The sequence below is a fragment of the Ambystoma mexicanum genome, chromosome 11, assembly GCF_040938575.1.
Source record: "Ambystoma mexicanum isolate Mex_15411 chromosome 11, UKY_AmexF1_1, whole genome shotgun sequence".
NCBI lineage: Eukaryota > Metazoa > Chordata > Amphibia > Caudata > Ambystomatidae > Ambystoma > Ambystoma mexicanum.
In genome coordinates, this window is record NC_090934.1 from 192,099,303 (window position 1) to 192,121,824 (window position 22,522).

The following is a 22,522-nucleotide window of genomic DNA, read 5'->3' on the forward strand; positions in this document are numbered from 1 at the left end:
TGGCGCAGTCCTCGTGCCTAAAATGTGGATATGACCTCCCGCACCCAGCAGACTGTCCAGCAGCGGGAGTGAAGTGTGGACGATGTGGGGGCACAGACCATTTTGCAAGAGTGTGCAGATCGACGGTCCCGAAAATGGTCCCCAGGGGACCTGTCCGGGCTGGCTCTTTCCGCCCCCAGAGAACATCCAACGTTGCCCAGGTGGACCAGGCCGACGATGGCCCCCCTCAAGAAGGTGAGGAGGAAGAAGAAGATGAAGAGAATGTTTTCTTCGTGTCATGCGTAAGAATGCTGAAATCGCACTCCAAGAGACAGCCGAGATGCGACGTACTGGTCAATGGGGATTCAGTACCCATGTTGGTGGACACGGGGGCGTCCGTGAACGTGATGGCCAGGCAACACTATGATGCAATGCAGGCACCCCCACCGCTGGCGGCACCGAGAGCGCGCATTTTCACATTTGGAGGCAACCATCCAATCCCACTGGATGGTGTGTTTGTGGCTGACACTCAATATGGCAACTCAGGCATTCGGGCAAGGTTCTACGTCACGCCGGTGAGCACCAACACGCTCCTCTGCTGCGCAGCTGCTGAAGCTTTGGGGATTGTGACATTCGCATACAACGTATATCTTGACGACATCCAGGAGCTCCTGGAGAAGCACACATCCCTCTTTGAAGGCATTGGACAGTTAGTGGGGGAACCAGTCCGCTTGCACATTGATGAGTCCATACAACCGGTGGCTCTAAAGCACCGGCGCATACCGTTTCACCTCAGGGATCTGGTAGACCAGGAATTGGACAACCTTGTTCAGCTGGACATAATTGAGAAGGTGGAAGGCCCCACTCCTTGGGTCTCACCCATTGTCGTCGCACGGAAGCCCAAACAACCAGATGCAGTAAGGATTTGTGTCGACATGCGCCTGCCCAACAAGGCGATCAAAAGAGAGAGACACCTAACCCCCACCATGGACGACATCATTGCAGAATTACAGGGGGCGAGATTCTTCTCCAAGCTGGACTTGAGGGCAGGATATCATCAGGTGGTTCTGCACCCTGAGTCCCGATACATCACCACCTTCACCACCCATCGGGGCCTGTATCGGTATAAGAGGCTGAGTTTTGGAGTGTCCTCTGCAGCGGACGTTTTTCAAAACATCATAAGAGGGGCATTAGCAGATCTGGATGGGGTCATCAACATCAGTGACGACATCTTAGTACACTCCAAGTCAGAGGCAGAACACATGGCCCGCCTTGCAAAGACGTTTGAGCGCCTCCGTCTCTTGGGACTCACCTTACACAAAGAGAAATGCGAATTCCTCAGGACAACAATCGAGTTCTTTGGGTTCGTGTTTAAAGCGGATGGGGTGTCACCCGACCCCCGTAAGGTGAAGGACATTAGAGAGGCCCGCCCACCTGAAAACGTCGCTGAGGTGAGGAGCTTTTTGGGCATGGTCACTTATTGTGGCCGCTTCATCAGGAATCTAGCGTCCCGCTCTGAGCCTCTAAGATCTTTAACCAAGAAAGACTCCGTGTGGCAGTGGGGGCCCCTCGAGCAGGCGTCATTTGATGACATCCGGGGTGCCCTAGCGGCAGAAGACACCATGGCGTTCTTTGACCCTAGCCTGCAGACGGAAATAGTCGTGGACGCCAGTCCCTATGGTCTGGGGGCGGTCCTCACTCAAGTGGGGCGCGAGCAGGAAGTTCGGCCAATAGCCTATGCGAGCAAGGCACTCTCGGACACTGAACAACGCTACTCGCAAATCGAGAGGGAGGCCCTGGCGGTGTTGTGGGGTTGCAGGCATTTTCGCCTATACATTCTAGGGCGTCCTGTGACTGTCATCACTGACCACAAACCACTGCTACCCATCATGGCAGGCTCCTCCTCCAGACCACCAGTAAGGATAGAGCGCTGGATGCTTGCCCTGCTTGAATACGGCGTGTCGCTGGTGTATCGGCCTGGTGTAAGCAACGCTGCAGACTATCTGTCATGTCACCCATGTGGGGATGCCTGGGCGTCTGTGTCCGCGGAGGAGGCTGATGAACACGTTCGTCTCGTCGTTGAGTCTGCCACCCCCAACTCCATGCAGGTGGAGGAGCTGGAGCTGGCGTCGAATGATGACGAGTGCTTCGCCATTCTAAGACTGGCCATGCAACAAGGTGCGTGGAAGACGGTGCTCGAAGCGCTTGACCGTCGAACATGCGAAGCCAGGGTGGCACTGGAACAGCTCTGGAAGGTGCGGGAAGAACTTGCATTCTCGGAATCGGGACTCCTGCTGAGAGGCGACAGAATAGTGGTGCCACAGACGAAGATCCCACAGATAATCGCTCTCGCCCACCAGGGCCATCAAGGGGCGCCCAAAACAAAGGCTCGGCTTCGCCAGAAGGTGTGGTTCCCGGAGCTAGAGCGGAGGGTAGAAGAGTTTGTGGCCTCGTGTCGGTGGTGTCAGGCCGCATCCCCAGCCCAGCGGGACCCAGCCATTGAGACAATGCCTAGGGGAACCAAGCCATGGGAAGTAGTGCATGCTGACTTCGGCTCTACATCTAGAGGGACGCACTTCCTAGTGATGGTCGACGAGTGGTCGCGATACCCGGAGGTGGAATTTGTGGAGTCGCTGGCGTTTGGTGACGTGGTGATCGCCGTGGAAAAGATCTTCGCCACCCATGGCCTTCCATCGGTTGTGTGCACTGACAATGGCGCACCGTATCAGGGTGAGAGCTTTGCTGAACTCTTAAAGAACTATGGCATTCAGCACAGGAAGGTCACACCCCTCTGGCCCAGGGCAAACGGGGAGGCCGAGCGCATGATGCGCACCCTTAACAAGGTGTTCCGGATCGCCCAAGGCAAGGGTGAATGTCTGCAGAGGGCCCTGTATGTATTCCTACGGGGATACAGAACCACTCCCCATTCATCGACGGGAGTAGCACCGGCGGAGGCCCTCTTCCAGAGGTGCCCTCGGGATGTCGTACCTGAGGTAGGGGCCCGAGAGCCCGCCATCATTGACAATGAGCAGGTGGAGGAAGATCGGCTGGCAAGAACTCGGGCGGAGAACATGAGAAGAGGTCTGAAGCCACCCAACATTGCCCCAGGGGATGAGGTATTAGTGAGGAACCGTCATCCGCAGGGCAAGCTCTCCCTCACATACGAGCCCGCCCCCCTGGATGTTGTAGCGGTGAAGGGGTCTATGGTGACTGCATCAGATGGAACATCGTCGGTGACCAGAAATGCCAGTTTCTTTAGGAGACTGGGTGACCCGGGAGCGAATCGAGTAGAGGCTGGCGAAGAACTACCCGACGATAGTGGAGGAGATGTCCCCACCATGGACTCGCCTGTTCGCGGAAGAACCGACTCAAGTACTCCGGTAAGGGACAGTGGCAGGAGGTACCCCCTGAGAACAGGGCGTGGGAAACCTGCCCACCTGAGTGACTATGTGACGGACTGATCTGGGGTCATGTTGGCGACGGGTCGCCGGACTGTGTGTAGGCACCGCTGGGGATCCAGGGTGGTTGCCAATAAATGGGGGATTCCTAATGTGTGTGCTGTAAAGTAGTGATTAGTCAGTTTTGTGTGCTGTAGAACGTAGAACAATTGTATCCTCCTTTGTGTTTGTTGTTATGGAAAAGGAGGAGTGTGGCGTGGCCCCTTTAAGGGCAAGCACGCGACGGAGTGACGTTCACTCCGTCGCGTGCCATATAAATAAAGGGGCGTCGCCCGGCGGCAGCAGAGCCACCGGGGAGCCCATACGAACAGCATCGGTCTCCGTGTGTCTCTGTGTGCACGGGGGTGTGGGGGCTCACGGGGGCGGCGGGATCGCCCGCTAACAATATGGTGGTTCGGTGTCCCACATTTACGCTCTAGTCTATTTCCAAGATGGCTGCCGACTGTATATCTACAGGGATCTGGATACAATCTTTGCGTTTTATCGTCTTTGGTTCCCACTCAGAGCTTCTGTGTTGTTCCAGCGACTTGCTTCTACATCTCAACGCTCTGCTACTATTTCTCTCTCTGTACAGTTCTCTCTACGCTCTGTACTTTCCTCCATGCACTCGGGTGATAATTTCATCCCTTAAGGTATTGTGGTTTGTTTACCTTTATAATTTCGTCCTGCTTACTTTTCATGCATTTCTCCCTTGCTTTCCTCGGTTGTTTTCATTCCTTTTTCCCGTCTCCGTAGCCCTCCATCTTTGGAGATCTACTTCTGCCTTGCATGGCGTTCTTACTTCGCCGCATTGGATTTCTGTTCCTCGCGACGCCTTTACTCCGTGTTTGCCTCGCATACCGGCATCCATGAGATAACTGTTCTTTACTTTAATTTCTTTTCTATTCCTCGGCTCCGGTATTCCTCCACCTCATCGGAGCTACTAACTTCTGCTTCTTATTCTTCCTTTTCGGTATCCTACTGTAAGGCTTCTTTCCCTCTTACCGCTAACCTCCAATCATACTATTCTTACCATTAGCCTTCCATCATACTGAAGCTACCGCTAGCGTTCCTTCTATTCTACAAATTATGTGAAGACTAGCCCAGAACTTACCCTTTTGTGGGACTACGAATCCCAGTGTTCCTCATTATTTACCAAGACCGGGTTGTTACGGAGAACGTTGTCAGCAGACTTCTCTCCCTGCGGAACTACGATTCCCAGAGTTCCTCATTACTTACCAAGATCTGGATTATCACGATACAAAGCAACTCCATTTGAAGATAGCATTTGGATCCAACTGCCATACTCCATCTACCAGGTTTTGTTCAGCCAGGAGGCTTTTTCCCTGATACGTTTGGGTCCTGCTCCTTGGGGTTCACCTGGTCTGGTTTACGACTCCCAGTCAAGGTGGCCTCCGAGGGAGCACGTCCTTATCTTCATCAAAAGAAAGAGAAGAAGCTTATTGAACAGAGAAAACGGCGAGTAAAGAAGGCATCAGAAACATTGGACAGTTCCATAGAGGAAACAGGTGAGGATGAGTGTGGGGAATTCATACGGGAGCCTGACACACAGGCTGACTTACCTCTTGTCCGGCATGAAAGATAGCAGTCTCCTGCACGGGCAAATGGTTGTGGCAAAGCCTATAAAATGAGCTTCCAGATTAGCTGGGAGGCCCCATGACACCCCCTCTGGGGTTCTAATACTCAATGAACACTTGGAATAGCCAGATGTGGAGTTTATCTTGTCAACAGCAACTGCCACTGTCATACCAAAGTCCAAGACAATGGACTACTCGTTTGAGGGACACATTTTGGGAGGTTCTTTGAAGTCCTAGAATTTGAATACATGTAGCTCATTCCATGCTGACCCAAGGCTAATGGAGACGTTGAGCGTTGTATGTGCACATCTAACAAGGTATCCATAATTGCCCTGGAGCAAGAGGAGCCTCTACCAGTAACAGTCAACCTGTTCTTGGCAGCCTATGGTCTACAAGGGTCCCCCAGCAAAGGTATTTGTAAGGAGGGCGGTGAGAACCACGATCCCTGTACAAGCACGGACAGTGGATTCACAGGCTGTAAGACAGAAGCACCTATCAGCAAGTGAACAGGAAGCCAAGTGCAGAAGAATGAAGGGGGTTGCTTTTCAATTGGTTGATATCATACTAGTGCATTACAGGTAACCTGCTCATACACTGAGCATGCCATGTGAGCCAACCCAGCAGACTGTGACAGCGTCACGACAGAGTATGCCCTCCAACGGGACTGCTCAAACGATAGTTGGGTATGGAAAATTGATAAACTAGCAAACCACAGGAATCGAGACGACTTCTGAATCCGAAGAAGAGGACCAAGAACCGGGAGAGTCAGTGCCTCTGTCAGTAGAGCGAACACCTTCATGTGGAGCTGTAGTGAGTGACTTCACACCTCATCTGGTAGATGGGTCTAAAGATACCCCGGAAACAGATGGAAACACTGGAACAAGATACCCTCGCAGAATAGGAAGAACGAGTCGGAAGTAGATACCCCTGCAGAATAGGAAGAACGCTTCCAGTGAGATTGCAAGACTATTTTTTAGAGGAGTGATGGATGCTATCCACCAAAGGTCAAAGAGGAAGCCCATCTAATTAAACAATTTAAAGTTGTGTGTGCTATAGAGTTTTGGGTAGGCATGTTATGATGTCACAAGCCCGTATCATGGGACAACCGGATCACCAACTGTTGGCACTTGAATATGGGAGAATACACGTGCTGGCCCCTGTGCTGGGCCAATCCTTTGCAGAAAGACAGCAAGTGTGTTCTGTCATTCTTTCGTCCGGGTGTGGTCAGCTGGCTTGAGGACCAACAGTACACAGAAGGGGTCTAGGCAGTAAGTGGGTGCACTGGCAAAGCCTTCATTCTTTCTTAGGCTGGCTATCCATGATGCCTAACGAGGGGGCTGTGCACCAATCACACCAAGTTATACTTTCAGATCTAAACCTAATGTTGCGTCTCATGAAATTTTTCTCCAACTGGTTCATAGTGCATTCACAATTCAAGCGCCTTTCCGACCTAGGGTGCTTTCTGGGTTCTCTCCCGGTGCGGTGCTATGACGGGATTCGGTGCATCCATCAGCGCCTGAGAAGTTTTAATTAGAGACCACTGGGGTGGCCAATGATCTAGTGTGGAGCCGTGCCGTTTGCCACTTTATGTCTTGGGTATGTGAAATATGTGGGCAAAGTGGGCTCCCGGGTAAAGAGTAAGTGTTCTAACGTTCCTAAAAGCAGGATTTTTTCAGCATTTTGAGAATTTCAGAATCATGACTTGTACGAGATCAACAAATTCATGGATTTTCGTACAAATGTTAGGTTACTGGGAGGTACACCGTGCACCACAGCAATTTGGGTGGTCTCCAGGTGTTCTGAGGGATCTGAAAGAGTGGGTTAGGTTGCTGGGGAAAGAGGGACAATGGAAGATGGCGTTGCTGCTGTTTTCATGATTGCAATTCGGAAGTATCCAGATACTATATACGGTCTGTTTGTAGGTGGTCTGCATCAAGGATTTAGAGGCCTTTGTGTCCGTTCTACATGATGGGATTCTCATGCAGTGGTGGAATTGGAACCGAAAGAAGCCCTGGAAATAATTGTCAAAGTGGCCCCATATTACTCATTTTCAGCAAGCCCAACCCTTTTCCTATGGGCAAATTTGGAAATACCACCCAAGAGGTCCTAGGAGCAAAGGCCTACCGGGAAATCTCCAGGGTTCCCTATAGGCCAGTCCACCTCTGGTCTCATGTGCTCATGTTGCAAAGGTGCATTGGCCGGAGGTTGGTATGTAAGTTGGTTGTAGAGGTGTGGAGTTCTCTTGTTTAGCACGCCTCCATCTTGGGGAGCATGGGGAACCAGATAGGGGTATTTTTTGAACGTTTGGATTTCATTTTAGAGGGGAATTTCTCAGCTGAGGCAGTTCTGATAGGGCAACGCCTTATAACATGATATGGACTGAATTGGCCTGCATCAAAGATACTGTGTCTAATCCCAGCAATGTATCCCATCTCCCCAAAGGCAGCCACCCCTTTTCGGACCTGCAAGGTGAGCCCGCTATGCAACAGACTCCCTAGGGAACAGAGCAAGTTGGATCTCACTGGGGGATCCCTCATTAGGGGACAGGGCATCTCCAAGCACAGCTGCTATTACATCTCCCTTTCATTCCCTTTCATTCCGAGTCCCAAATGCTTACGGGAAGTATGGGGATTGAGCAATACACTAATGTGCAGGGTACTTTAAAAAGGACTGACTTGATTTCTAGTAACACCCTTACCTGCAGAACCGGACCAATGGTATCTCCTCTCTTGTTCTAGGGCGGCACATAAAGGGCGTGGACCCTAGGCATACAGCGAGAGAGCCAGCCTGAGGGCAGGCTATGGCAACTGGTGTTGGAGCACACGGAAGGGAATGCCTCCCTTTCCCACGGAAGGGAATGCCTCCCTTTCCCAAACAGCCTGGAGCCAGGATCACGTCAGGAACATGGTGGACAGAGGAAAGACAGAGCCTGCAGAATGCTGCCGAGTCCAAGAAGGTGGAGAGTCCAAGAAACGGCGATCAGCCGAACCAAGGTAAAGGATGCTGCCATCACAGGTGTTCACCGGCGAGCCACAGTCCTGCTGCCGAAGTCCTGTCAGTCACAGGCAGGAGCAACCGACGCACACAACCCAACAATGGAGACGTCAAAGTTGCGGTTCCACAGTGACTGAAAAAGCTGCCTTCCCAAACAAGCGATGTCGTAGGAGAGCACACGGTCGGTGAAGAAATGTGGGTGGAGGGTGGAGACGCACTGAGAAGCCCACGTGGGGATGCCACTGACAATATCCCATGAGGGATGAAAGAAAGCCAGGAGACATATGTCCAGAGAAGCCTACGAGGGGCTGACACCAATAATTACCCACGAGGGGGTGAAAGCAAACCTGAGCCAAATAGAGAGCACTGAAGACACATTGGCTGGAGGTCAGAAACCAGCCACATGAAGCCAAAGTATAGTGAGAGTTAACTTACTTAGACCAAGCTATATTATTGTGTTGTAGTGGTAGGACAGGCATAGGATAGAATAGGCTTTGGACATAGGCTGGAACGTTTTTGGCAGAACCATCATCATCGGTGTAGGGTTAGTTGAGGTTTCCTATATCTGACTTACCAAAATGCCTTAAAGCCTTGTATAGGCTTCTCACTGGGGAGGAATAGCCATATCTTGAGCACTCGTATTTAAGGGATAGTCTAAGTCCAAAAACATCAACTCTGTTACTGCATTTAGTCAATAATAGTCAAACCGGGGAACCTATAGTCTGTGTATCAACATCATTGGTTTCCACATAGATATTCATTACCTTGAAGAACCACATTCAAAAGAAAACACAAACTGCATAGTATCAGCATTCTCTACTGTGGTAAGTGATACCTTACACCTCCAACAAAATGTTCCAGACCACCTAAAAGCTCTTGTCAAGTCCCATCTCGGTGTGGTAATAACCTGGTACTTACTGGTCTACCTCCATCCTACTTTACACCCCTGAAAACAGTTCAGCGGTGTAAAGTGGAGTAAGAACCCTGATACCTTGGATCCTATATGCGAATGATTTGATTCTCATAGATAATATTCCCATAGGTCTTGAACGTAGACTAAATTGTCTCCAGGAGTATATGAGGGCCAATGATCTGAGAATTAATGTTAAAAAATCAAAAATAATTGTGCTGAATGCAAGCAAAGGGAACCTAAAGCCGAAATGTAAATGGTTGTTGGCCAGTAGGTTTTGGAGCGCATAGACTCAATTATCTATTTGGGGGTGTGCATCAATCAGAGCTTAATTGAGACATTGTGGGCCTTGGGTTTAAAAACTAAAGTAAAAAATGTGGCTGCACAAGGAATTATGCTCCATATGAGATTTGGTAACTTCACACTAGTTCCAGTTCTGACCATTTATAATCTGAAAGTGATATCAATTCTCTCCTATGGTGCGAAAACAGGATTAAATCTCCCCTGGAAAATTTGGCAAATATTGGAAGACATTTTTTGGAAGAGAGGTGTCTGCCGTTAGCCCTTATTAGATTTGAATTGGGCCTACAATCTTTATATTCAGTGACCCTATGGAAATCATTAACTCTGTCCCGGAAATCCCTCATTGCCAAAACTTCACCACCATTTGATATTTTAGATGGGATAGTGTCCAAGGGGATGGAGTGGTCACTGGATTATTAGAAAGCAAAATGTATTACTTGCTTGTCAATTTTTAATTCATCATCTGAGCTCCTAGTTCTTAATCCAATGGCTGTTAAATTGCAATGCCAAGATTGGATATCAACTCAGGAGAAAAGAAACCAACACTTGTCGATGAAGGACTACATGGGAGAATGTAGAGCGTTGAAAAAAACATTGAAATATCTGGTGAAGTTTCCAAGCCTGATATACAGAATCCAATTTATGATACTGTGACTAAACCTGTATTTAACTAAAGAAGTTCTGGGTGCCCGCAAACGAACTGATAAGCATGCCTTGACCTGTAGGTTCTGTGAGTAAAAGGGAATGATAGAGACGCTGAAATATTTAATATTAGCATGTGCTGGTTTTATTCTATTAAGAACTCATTAATTGTGAATTTTTATTGAAGGGTGAATACGTTGTCAGTGGATGAAGGGTGGAAATGTTTTTACTCTCTGCAGTAACGGCATTTCTAAATGAACTTTTAAAAGATGAGATGGACTATAGGAAAACGAGAACGGAGTGAGTGTGGATCTGCTGGCATATGGTGTTTTGGGGAATAGTTGCAGTGTTTCTAATTTCTTTTGTCAAATAATAGAGTACATACTCGTCGAAGGGAAGAGAAGTGTTATGATACATTTTTTGCAAGATCTTTCTTTAATCTTTTTCTTTTTTTTAAAGATGATTTTAATGTGAAATTATCTGACATGATGTGAAAATGTTAAAGGTTTGAAATAAACCAATAAAATATACAAATAAAAAATAATTAGCTGTATAAGTAATTAGGGGTGAATATACATTAATTTTTCTTTATTTAAATTTTCTTTATTTAGTATGTTTTAGCCGTTATGGCTGTTCATCCTATAACTAGTGTTTGGCCAAGTTTTGGCCTCTCTGCTTTTCTTTCTGCTGTGCTGCCCGACATCCAGTGACTCGCAGAGCCTGTTTATTCTGTTTGCCGAAGGAAAGGAGGAGGAGCATACAGCTCAAAACACCCACCACAAGCGGAGCGTGGCAGAGTGTTTGGCCGAGAGTTCGGCCGGAGTGGAACGGCGCACTTCATTTAACAGATTGATCTTTGGTTGCTTACACACCCTTAATTGCCACCGTAATTGTGCACCAGGGAATCGCAACGTCTCCTGAGGAAAACATTTAAAGTGCGATCAGATCCACACTTCCGACCGGTACCCTAGATGCTGCGAACTACTTTGCCGCTAATGGAAACAGATATGGACTACGAAACGGAACTAGGAGGACTGATGACCATGAGTCCCATAAAGAGGTGAGTGACCTTGGTATGATCTATCAGTGCCCGGTCAACTCTGTAAACGTGGTTATCGCTGCGAGTACTGCGACTTACATGGAAGCACTCCATGTAAAGGGGCTGATTTCTCATGACGTCACGATTCTACAAACTCAGAAAAAAGTTGCTAGATACTACTCCGAACAAAAGTATTACGGAGTATTCCAAAGGCTTAACTAGTTCAGTTCAAGAAGAAGGATCCCAGTACACTACAGAAAAAACCTTGTCAGCTGATCTTCAGGGTGACCCTTTAGGAAAAGGTGGAGCCCGGCCTGGGATTGCTTTTAGCACATTGGACCAGCGGATAGGTTCCCCAAAAAGCACTGCACCCTGCCCCATTACCCCCAGCGCCCCCGCCAAGTATTGTCAAGCCTCTGACCACCTTCCCAATCCTCCTCCTCACCTGAGCCTTCAGTGGACTTGTCCTTGGTGGTAGAAGTTGTCTTCCTGCGGAACTTCTTCTTGTCGGTAGACTGTTTATCCTTGGACTTTCAGTTGTGTAAGTAGGGTCTAGCTCCCTCGGAGGCACCTGCCCTAGTGGGACCCCGAGGTGCTTAACCCCAATTCAGGGAAAAAGCCAATGGGCAGAAAAAACCCTGATTCGATTGTGCACAGAAGAATGTCTGTAGGATTGGTAATCCGAATCCTGTTGAAGTCAGCACAAAACCCGGAATCCCAGCAAGGACTGACACAAGGGGACAACAGCAGAACAAAGAATAAGGTAATAAGAAAGCAGAACACTCGTAGTAATACTGTAAAAAAGAACCTTCAGGTAAGGTACAAGGTGATACACACAAGGCAAAAGAAAAGAGGGGTGAAAACAGTACTAAAAGTAAAACAGAGTACGGAGGATTACTAAAAGAAACCGAAAAGGCTAGGCAGGCACCTGAGAGGATGTAAGGTGCTCCGTCCGTTCCACAGAAGTAGCCACGGAAAGCCACGGAAGCAACCCGAAGACGAGGGGCGGTCTAAGGTAAGTAAGAAGGGCGGTAGAAGCCAAGAGATAGAAAGAAACTCGACAGCGTCTTACTAAAGGCGCTGTCACTTACCCCAACAAAATTGCAGAGCGCCGCGAACAAACAGAAGGTAGGCGGAGGCTCAGTCGAGCATGAACGAAATAGCAAAATTGAGGAAGCACCGCGAATAACCAGGAGTTAGGCAGAGGCTCAGTTGAGCGAAAACAAATAGTAGCGGAACAACGGAAGAACCGTCAAGCACTGCAGCAGAACTTCCCCGTGATAAGACCACTCGGGAACGGAACGCAGAAGCCAGACGGAAACAGGACAGAAAGAAAGGCACTGGTAATAACACCAAGAGGGAAGCGAGCACTGTAGGGTGAAAAACTGATACAATGCACAGAACCGGGGGCGGTGTCTGTTTAAATACGGGCGTCCACCTTCTTGGATGAGGACTAGAGCGGGGAATAGATTCCACATCTATATGATATGCCACAGCTTCCACCTCTGATTCCTGACAAGTATAGACAAGTTGATCATTACAGGGTCAGCCTTGCTGTCTATTTTGTTGCCAACATGCCACCTAGAGGAAGGCTCAAAAGATCTACGTGGGGATTTTACCGGTGAGGGGGCGGGGGACACACTAATCCGAAGAAATGGCTGACTGCTAAGGGCAAGTTCAAAGCACAGACTGTGCACCCTAGAAAGCAATCTGCTTTCCACTATCAGCACACTGAAAGGAATATTTGGAAGCTGAAAGCCCCCAGGATTGGTGGAAAAAGGAAATCCCAAAACTAATAAACTGGTCCCCAAGAAAGACTCTTTGACGCGGGGGGAAACATCCACCAAAACTCATCAGGAGGAAGGAATGGGTATTCAAAACCAAACTGAAGGTCATTGTGATGCTGGAAATGCATTGGAGGGACAGGTCCTCCATTTCCTTGTCCTGTAGTCCCTTTATCATGTATGTTCTGTGTTATTTTCTGCACAGGAGTCCATGTGGGACTCCTGGCAGTGCAGCTCTTCCTCTTTTTGGTTTGGTGAACAGACCCATGGGATACCCTTATGGCATTCATGGGTGGCGGTACAACCCTGTACCACTAGTGTATGTTTTTGGGCACCTGTATGTGTCCCACAGCGCAGGGTGTGGGCTGGTGGCAGCCCCATGCTGAAATTGACAGGTGCTCTGTGTATCCTCCATTTTGGGATACCCCGCCCTGCCATTGGAATCAGTTGATTCCTGATACAAAAAAAGTAGGCACCTGGGGCCTCTTGCTTTCTATTGGCTGTTACCTTGTTTTCCCAAGTCCTGGGAAGCCCTGACTCTGTCCCTTCCCCTTACTTGCTGTTGGGTGGAAGTTCCATATATGGTATTGTGCGGGAAGTCCAGGCCAGACTGGCTGGAGCCTTCCCAGTGACTATATCCTGTGGGTACACCCTTGGGGTGGGACCTAGCTGAATGGAGTGTGTGACCAATATGCACTTCATGTTATGGGTGTCTGGTTTCTGGTAACACAATGAATGAGACAGTCCTGCCCAAAACTGGTATGAATGCAGTGTGGAGTGCTGAATGGGTGGGTACTTGTCCCAATACACATTCCTTGTTGTGAGTGTCTGTAGGGAGGAGAATGGCCTGAATGCACTGTGAGTCTGATTGGCTGCCTGCCTGCATTAATGCCCTTCTGAATGATTGGTTGCCAGAGTGTGACCCAGCAGAGTGAATGAGAGACCAACCAGTATATCTGGGGACCTCGCACTGATGGAAATCGTTCAGAAGATCAAGTAGATACTTGATGCTTAACCTTGAAGCCCACTGGAAGAAGAAGAATTGCTGCTGCTGTCCTTCGCCAATCTGAAAGCTGCTGTGTCTTCAAGAAATGGATCCAAGAGAGGACCTGGCTAGTAGACCTCTCGGCGAGCTCCGAGGGACAATCCTGCACCAGCTAACCTTTATTGAAGTGCCCTGGAAGTCAGCCTTTGAAAGACTGTCGACCGGAGATGGAGATCACAGAGGAAACCAAAGAGAAGTGCCCAGACATTCCGTCCATCACCGTAACGCTGTAACCTCGTCGACCAGAGCCGCAACGCTCCATTGCATAAGACACTTAGAATCAAGGACCACCTTGTTCATCACTGTCGACCGCTTTTATCGAGCCGGAGATATTCAAGGACATCGACAACTGAGGAGAATCCCACCACCTGAAGACCTCAAAGACGCCAACGAAGATTCGGGATACATCCATGTAATGTATTTTAATCCTCCATTATCAATATAATGCCCCTGGTGGGATGTATTTTCCGAACGTCTTAATGTCCTGTGATCAGGTGTTTCAATTAAAGGACTTGTTGTCAGCTTCAGTTACGATTCGCCATTTTAACGCTTCAATGCGTTCAACGCTGCGAGTTGCTGCCGTGTGTCTGATCGCAGTCTGCATTATATTGATAATGGAGGATTAAAATACATTACATGGATGTATCCCACAGTTCGGAAGCTTAAACTACCCAACACTCAGAGGCTGTATGTACACAGCTAGTAACTTTTTGGCAAAATGTCAGCTATATTTGTTTAAACTCAACTATACTTGTTTACGCCCTGAAGACGGCCCAGATAGGGTTGAAACACGGATTGGCATGGCGTTTTTTTATTTATGGAACATTAAAAATCATCTGTCAAATCCATATATTTGCAAACTTGGATAAGTCAGTAGGATGGAACTTCTGAACATTTAATATACACGACAAGTGTTACTATAGATCTCAGTTAGACACTGGTTGGAAGCGCAGACAGTTAGGTATTTCCAAATCTACTGTTACTTTTCTTGGAAGGGTTTTCTGAGAAATTACCCTTCTGTCCTAACTGCTGACGCATACCTCTCATACAACTTTATACTCACCTACTAATAGCGTAGGAACCCAATGACCTATTGTCTTAGCGCGCACCTCCTAATATAGGATAATTTCTCAGACCATTGTACTTAAGAACCAGCCTGTATCACCTCCTGAGAGCTTAAGCCTTGGTTGCTTGTCCACAGCTGCTGAATAGAGAACCTTGGATGGGGTGATCTGTGCTTCTACTCTGCCATATAGGGAGAAGGAGCACAGATACCCCCTCCAGTATTTACTGTCATGTGGGATTACATATGGATTTTACAACTATCACCATGCTGACAGCCATATTAGCTCCATTCATGAAACCATATGAACAAGTTGGTGAACCGCTAAAACACCAAACCACAACGTTGGCCATGTTAACGTCAAAAATGATCTTCGTTGTCGCCTTCATTACAGCAATACAGAAAGATATGGACTCAAGTACTGCAAAAGTGGCAGCACTGCTCCACACAATTTTGGACCCACTGATTAAGGAAAAACAATCTCGACAAATGTCAAGACTCTTCGATCCCCTGGATCTTCAAGATGCGGCTTTAAAAACCCCTAAAAACCTATGCGAGGGGGGATCTTAATTAACTCCCGAGAAAGCCCTGGGATTATGCTGTAAACCTTCCGAGCCGGGAGGTGAAACTATTGAAAGCACAGATCGAATTGGTCCAGACATCTCGGAAGGAGAACGTAGAGTGGACTGTTTATTTAGATCACCCACTTAAAAAATATCACAGCCGTTCAGGAAGATAGGACCACAGGCAAATGATTCTGTACTGATTGAGAAATTAGCAACTGAAAAAAGCTCTACAAGAAACGGACCACCCGACGTTACCGAGGAGTTAGGAGACAGGCCTGATCAACCACGGAAACATTAGAAACAATTATGGTCAAGTTTCAGCAACGAGAAAACAGGACAAGGATCAAAGAGCATGAAGGCAGTTGATAAACAAAAAACTGACCAAAAAGGGATTAACAACAAATCCTGATGGTGAGAAGACTCAGTTGATGCAGAAAACTAAGAATCAGAAACCACTATCCAAACAGAGAGGAAATGTAGTACGAAAATGTATTAGTAACATCACGGTACCGCCTAAATACCGTCAATTCAGATAGGAATCCCAAATCTGTATTGCAAAAATTGCATACCATATAAAACATCTACAGCCAGTGGCAGTAACAGCATATGAATCAGAAATGGAGGATAATGAGGAAATGGATAGTCCATCGATAGATCTGCTGGACTTATCTACATACTCGATTTCAGATCATACTACGGACGACGAAAGAGTTGACGTGGCCGAGGACCAGGTCAATGAGGACAAACAAAAAGACTATGTGGATAAAGCTCAAAAGCTAGAATGGTCCAAAAAATACTGATAGGTCCAAATCATTTGGAAATTCAATCCTCCAGGGACCCTGGAAGAACAAGAAAGGATGCAGAGACCACATACATTCAGAAAAACTGGCAAAGGGATGAGAATATATATACTGGTAAAGATCAGCATGATAGTTCCAAGTCCAAGTGGGTGGTTTCAAATGACCAAAATAAAATAAAGGAAGGAAGTGAACAAATCTGCTCTCCAAAAATAACTCCCACGAAGGAGGCAGCTCCAGGGATTATGTACAAAATGAAGGCTAAAACCTCGAGGGGAAAGGGAAAAAACCTATCAAATATCACCACTCAAATTATCACGACCTCCTTTAAGAAGAGATATGAAAACAAAATCTTAAAGAGCTTCAAGGGACCAACCCGGCTCAGAAATGACCAAAATTCATAATAATACCCACCAGGAGTCCAGGACAGCCTTTTTCTGCAACGAATGACAACAGAATCTGATGGGTTGATCTTAAACAGATCAAATGTCATTAGACTATTTCACCATGTACCCTCTCTAAGACCTTTGACATCAGACGACTTGTAAATAGTTGAATTCTTCGATGAGTATCGAACAGATAGAGTGATCATCTACCCAACTACCCCTCTGATAACCCAACTGTTAAAACAGGAAGCTACCTCTTTAAGACCTTTGGGATTTCATCTAACCGAACAGAGGATCATAATTAGATCCCCAAAGGAATCACAACTACATCAAAGAGAAGATCATAAAGACTTGCGATCCCCAAGGGTAGATAACCATTACGCGTGGTCAAATAAAAGAGAAAACTGATGGAGATCAAACAGTAGGAGGAATGACCGAAAAACAGTGACCAACAAAAAGAAGATCATAGGCTAGAACCAAAGGAACAGAAGAAAACTTGAAATGGATGATGGGACTGTGGCAGAAAAGATCAAAATGCCGTAGATTCCAGGATCCATTGTTTCCAAACCCCTCATAGCTGCAAGTTGTAACACAGGGGGTTTTAGCATTTATTTCCCAATGGGGGCAATAATATCAAAGTCCATGACATATTGTGCCTGCAGGAGACCTGGCTGAGAACTTCGCCATTTATAGAGGGCTATTCATCTTATGTGAACCCTGCCATTAAAGGAACTAGGGGAAGGCCTATTTCAGGTCTTTTGATATTAATCAGAGATCAATTTCAATTTACAACAGTGGAAATATTAACCCTGACTCCGCTAATTCAAATACTGGTGGGAGAAATGGGGCTGGATGATTCCAGCAAGGAAAAAAACTCTGGTTATCGTTAACCTATACTGGAATCCGGCGAGTATGGTCAGCCTTAATTTCCCAGCTCGGGTGACGGATTGGATAGACAGATGTAGAATGAAATGGACTTATCCATGGATTTTGATATGCTGTGATTTAAACGCTGTCTGTATAGACAAACATGGAGAGATTATTAACAACGACCATATTAGAGCGACTGCAGCGGAAAGAAGATGACTAATTTGGAAGAAGACTGTCTACTCAAAAGATCGAATATTAAATGGGAATATTCCTGTAGACATTCCGGCTAGAATCACAAGGAAAGGAAAGGCTGATGGTCAGGTGCTGGATTATATCTGCATCTCTAGATCAATGGCATCATCAACAAACACCATGAAAGTTGAATTTATGGGGGCCAGTGACCATAACCTACTGTCTTTGAGGCTGACCGCTGTGGCACAATACAACGGCCAAATCTATCCTATTCATTTGGACGTCACCCAGGGAAGAAACACAGTCAAAATCGCTCCACATAAACTAGAAGCTCTGTCAGAGCGGTTAAAATTAACCATTATGCATTCGCAAGTAAAGGGGGAACCTCAGAGACTGAATTACTTAGGTCTGTTTAACATATTTCAGGTGAAGAATGGGAGAAATACCAAAATATGAATCTCCCAAAGGCATGTTTACGACGAGATGATGGCACAAAATAAGAGGACCTTGAAACAGAAAATTACAATCCTAAAGAAAGATCACTCTACCTCTGCAATGATTTCAAGGCATAAGATCCGTCAACAATACCATAACTGGTTGCGATTGTATAAAAAAGCACTCTTGAGAAAAGATGCTGAGAATATGTTAATTAAACTTTTAAAAAAACAGAAATATGGCAGAGATATGGGCTATAATAAATCAGTTAGATACCCTGTATGAGGCCTTAACTTTGAACTCTATACCGGCGGTCTCATGGATAACTCACTTCACAAACTTTTACTACCCAGACCATGAGCCAGAGTCGAGTCCACCCCTAGAAGGAACAAATTGGGACTTGATCGAGACCAATTCAACTGCAATCTCAGAGATTATCCACAAATCTTCCAGCTCACGAACTCCGGGGCCAGACGGATTAAGTAACGCTATGTTAAAGCAGGATAAATTACAATGGGACAAATTTCTATAAATTTTGTTCACCTATATTCTTGAATCCAATGAGATTCCGAGCTAATGGAAAACATCAAACATCATCCCTGTCTATAATTAGAGAAGCTGGTCTGACACCACCAACTTTCGTCCCATCGCCCTGTTAGATGTCCCTGGGAAGATCTTTGCCTCCCTGATCTTGAAGCTGCTACTTAAATGGTCTACAACATCAGGCCATAGAGACATCTGGAAGTCAGGATTTGTGAAGGGGATGGGCACAACATTAAACATCTTCATCATAAATCTTCTAAAAGCTTGTACTGAAAGGAACAAAGATAAGAAGATTTATATTGGGTTTATCGATCTGACGCAAGCGTTCGATACAGTTACTCGCCCGATGTGGAAAAAATTACATCAGTGGGATTGCCCAAACAACTTGTTGGCTCCGATAAAAGATTTATACTCGGAGATGTCATTAAAATTAAGATTGAATTTGACAGGCTTTCTAAACAAAGCTTTGTTTACAAACAAGGGCCTAAAGCAAGGCTGCCCTTTGGCTCCAGAACGTTTCAATCTTTTAATTTCTGATGTTGAGTAAGCTTTCACTGATACCAGATGTATCCCGCCAAATATAGCCAACATTAAGATTGGGAGACTTCTCTATGCTGACTATGTGGTCCTTTTGTAACAGACCCCTGTGTGTCTGCAGAGGCAATTGGACGCTTTACAATCTTACATTGAGTGAAATGGATTGTCAATAAACCTGAAAAAATCAATTATACTGCCTTTCGGACATCAGAAAAGTCAACAAGAGAAAGAACTGATGAAATGGCACCTTTTGGGTGTGAAAATGCCAGTTGTGAATTCACTTACTTACCTGGGACTTTGTTTGAACACCAGCTCTATTGACACTCCCAGATATGAATCTCTTATCAGAAAAGCACGGAATTTGGCAGGACAAGGGAGGATACTCCTTAAGAGGTACTGTGGCTTTTCCATGATCCCATTGATTGCATTTTATCAATCAAACGTGACACCAATTTTGACAAAACTGAAAAATGCTCAAGAATTGACAGAGTGTTTTGGAAGAAGGTATTGGGGATCCAGAAAAGTACAACAATACAAGCGGTCCACATGGAGTTGGGTCTCACCTCCCTTAAGGCGAGAGCTACCTGGAAGTCCTTGGCGTTTTTGAAGAAATGCTTTGAAGGCCCATTGAAAGGCAGATTTACCTGTTTGAAGAAAGCTTTAAGCGAACAAACGGAGCCTGCTTTGACAGAATGGGAAGCAAATTGCAAAACACCACTATTGAATTTGGATGAATCTGAACAAACCCTTATTACTAACCGTGACAAGATGAAAAAGAAACTGTACATTCAGGACTGGATTCGTACAAAGGATGAAAGACAAAAATACAAATCCTATGGAAAACCATTGGAAGAAATTCGCAGTTTAAATACCATCCCTAAGTATCTGCAATCTTTCCCAATTTTTTTTTTAAGAGATCAATTTTTCAGATTTTGTTTAAATTTATTCCCCACCAAGGAAACTTGAAGACGGAGGCATTCTGAAGGAGATTCATTGATGTGCAGATTGTGTCAAGGAAATGGATCTACAGAACCTTTAAAGCAGCTGGTGATGGAATGTTCAGCCATTTAGCACCAGAGAGCTATCCTAATAATAGAAGTGATCACCAAATACGGTCATAGACCAAAAGAAAACTGGTGGAAAATTCTGCTGTCAGGAGAAAAAATTGCCATAGCGTTGCCATTGGTTACATTTTTAATTGTTATTTTTCAAAGGATTTTAATACCTAAAGTGGTGGACTGATACGTGAAAGGGCTTTGTTTTTCTTTTCGTCTTCTTCTTTTGATTAATTGTAGTTAAAGGTTGTCTATTTGTATAACCAAGTATTAACCAATAAATAAAAAAATTAAAAAAAATGATAACTAGTGGAAAAGCCTGTGTGCACAGTCTAATATGCATAAAGGAAGACATGTTCACATTGTAAATATATTATGTGGTGTGTTTTAATGTAATTTATGTCACTTGAAAACCAATGTGTGTAGGATCTTGCACCTTTTAGGTGGAGGAATAGTAACCTCAAACAAAATCTCACAGAATCTGTGAGTTCAACATAGTACATACGGCCAATATTTGTTTCTGCTCCTCATTGTCTTGGATTCCACTTACGAGTTTTGGACTCAAATATATAATGTCAAAATAATACAATTCATGTGCAGTATGATTCGAAGTAGACATGACATCATAAAATAAAGTTAATTGAATTCCAAAAAAGTTTCAAACGTTCATCAAGAATATTATTGAAATACTAATACATACCAAGAAACATTACAATGAATAATTACATAATACATAAGTATATTAAAAAAGGAATTGATCTTGTTAGGGAAATAGTGCTTAATCAAATGAATTTCTGTTTGAATGGGTTTTTTAAATGTATATATTTTCTTAGTGGTCTTTTTCTCCAGCTGATTGTATGTTATCATTGCTGAAATGCAGTTCGCAGGGAAGATGAACTTGAAGTCTTTTAGTTGTATGTGTAATGTAACAGCTCCCTCTAGCGGTGATAACAGATGACGCTTGCATGACGGCTTCTGACAAACATACATCTGACCTTTTATTATATAGTATGGTGATGTTACAATATAAAATGACACGCAGCATATGCTTATATTATTACAGAATACAATAATAGAATAAATGTATTATAGCTTATTTTCTTTTTCCTTTATACAGCGTACTAAACCCAGGGCCATCAAGGAGCTGTTACAACCAGTTACACATATGAAAAGCTTTCAGTGGAGGCAGAAAAGAAGACAAAACAGTGATCAGGGAAAGATAGAGCATCCCAACATGAACAGTTATGCAAATAGCCAAGTTTGTTTTTTGTGATCTTCTGAATACCCAGTAGGATTGTTCCACTCTCAGGGATGAAGGGAGGGAGTTCCACTGTTTAGCTGCAAAAATTTCAAAGCACGCACCATCAGCTTCGGTGCGTTTGAACTTAGGTTGCAGTAGTTTGTTACAGTGGGCTGTTCTGTGGGGTCTGCTTGATTGATCTCTGAAGATTTTCTGTGCCAGGTATATTGGGGCAGCATTGGACAGACATCCGTGGGTGATGGAGAGTGTTTTAAAGCTAATGCATTCTTTGATAGGAAGCCAGTGAATATTCTTACTGGCTTCAGAGATATGCTCACATCTTGGGATATTCAGGGCAGCTTGAATTGTATTGTTTTTGATCACCTGTAACTTTGCAATGTTCTGGCCCAAGATGCCAGCAAATAGGGCGTTGCAATAGCCCAGCCTGGATCCTATGTTTGCACAGGCAGTCGTGACACAGCTCTCTTGGGAGAGGAAGGGTTTGATGTCATTAATCCATTTTTTGGTGTGTGCCGTAGAAGAGGCAATGGCATTCACTTGCCTTGTGAGGCATAGTGTAGAGTCAAGGTGCATGCCAAGAGTTTTCACGGAAGAAGAAACTGAGATCTGTAACCCGTCAATGCAGAGGGAGGTATATTGGGCATTGAGATTCTTGAAAAGTGGCTGATGAACCCACCAGGAGGAGCTTTGTCTCACCATTGTTAAGACGAGTTGATCGGTGGCCATGAAGGCCTGAATTGAGTGGAATAGGACAAAATGTCAGAATAAAAATTACCGACCCCACTAAAAGACCTAAAACACACACCACGAAAAGTTCTAACTACCAAAACTTCGAACCTTTCGTGGAATGTGTTTAGGTGTTTTGGTGGGGTCAGTATGAAAAAAAAATGTTTTAAAAGGCTGCGGGGCCCGTACCCTGCCACCCCCCACCAGAACAAAAAAAAGATGGGGGTTGTGGGGGTGTCCCCTGCAACACCCCGCTCACTATACACTATACTTACATGCCACACGGCAACGGCCCCTTTAAGGGAAAGCGAAAGCAGAGACTGGGAAGGGAGGGGCGGAGAAAGAGAGGAGGAGGGAGAG